Genomic DNA, 1,602 nt, shown 5'->3' with positions numbered 1-1,602 from the left:
GTCCAGGTTCTTCCCCTTGGGCAATTCCCTAGAACTCCATTTTCTTAGGCCTTTACATACCTCAAGGGTGTCCTGGAGTATGCTCATGGGACCTAGGTGGCCTTCTTGGCAACTGAGTCATCATCAGTTCTCTCTTGGGAGAGCCCCCAAATGCTCAGGTCTGGAGTAGAAGAGACCACACAACTGGAATAAAGTTTAATAGTTTAATCCATCTGCCAAAAAGGCCCCCACACTGACCAGCCAGGGTCATCTCCCAAAGATGAGCCCAAGATAATTTTTATATCGTGTATCTTTCTATTTACAGATTTTGAATTTCCTCTCTTTTATATATTATAATTTCTGTTATTAATATTTAAGAAACCTATAACTTGTCTCATAAAGCTTGTGGGTCAAATTGTACTTTCTTTCCCAGTTATTTGAGTATCACAGTTTTGTCTGATCAATTTGTCTTTTCTCTAGCCAATTAAGTTTTCACAAACACTAGTACTTGGCCCTAAAATTTTTTCCTCTAGTCAACCAGTGATTTATCTATTGGAAGGCCTAGCTCTGTAGTTTTGGTTTTGGTTTGGGGCCACACACAATATGGGCTCACTACTGTATCTGAGTTTACAGGTCACTCCGTAGGTAGACTTAGGAACCTTATGAGATACTAGGAATAAAACCTGGGTTGGCAGCATACAAGGCAAGTGCTCTAGCTCTGTACCTGACCCCATCTGGGATATTTTTTTAATGCTGATTATCTGGATGTCCTCTATACCCCAAATTTACGATTTTGTTTAATTTTCTACATTTATATTTAAAAGATTTTTATTAAGAAGTAAGATAGTTGGGGTTTATGATTGTAATTAAATGTATACCCTAATTTTCAGTGGTTTGACAGTTGTGTGGGTTTTACATTGCTTTAGGTCTTGTGTTAGATACAATGCAATAATTTTATTTAAATTGGTATTATATCTACTTTGTTACATTTTCTTTTAAGAGCAAAGAAATTCAGTAAGAGGAATACAAGTGGAAGGAAAAGTGTAAAATCATTAATATTAGCTGACCCTGCCAGTAGGGTTATGAAGTCATTGTTTTTGCATAAATTTTCTACAAATTCTAAGTTTTCAAATTAATCATGTGTTATACTTTAATGATAAAAATTAATAGAACTTATTATTTTGTTCTTTTTGGGGTGATGGATTGGGCCATACTTGGCTGTGTGGCTCTATATAGAGGGATCATTCCTAGAAGTGCTCAGATGACCATATGGTACTGGGGATCAAACCAGGATCAACTATGTATGAATCAAATGCCTTACCTTTTATGGACAAAATTTTGTTTTGAAAAATTACATTGTTTTGAAAAATTAAATTATTATGTATGAAATTATATTCAATGTTACATTATAGAGAATGGTTTCATATATAACTCTAAGGATCTATTCCTACATAGTAATTCTTTTTTTTTTTGTTTTGGTTTTTGGGTCACACCCGGCAGTGCTTTGGGGTTACTCCTGGCTCCACTCTCAGAAATTGCTCCTAGCAGGCTCAAGGGACCATATGGAATGCTTGGATTTGAACCAATGATCTTCTGCATGAAAGGCAAACGCCTTACCTCCAT

Source organism: Suncus etruscus, chromosome 18 (genome assembly GCF_024139225.1).
Source record: "Suncus etruscus isolate mSunEtr1 chromosome 18, mSunEtr1.pri.cur, whole genome shotgun sequence".
NCBI classification, from domain to species: Eukaryota; Metazoa; Chordata; class Mammalia; order Eulipotyphla; family Soricidae; genus Suncus; species Suncus etruscus.
This window is presented reverse-complemented; position numbering follows the sequence as displayed.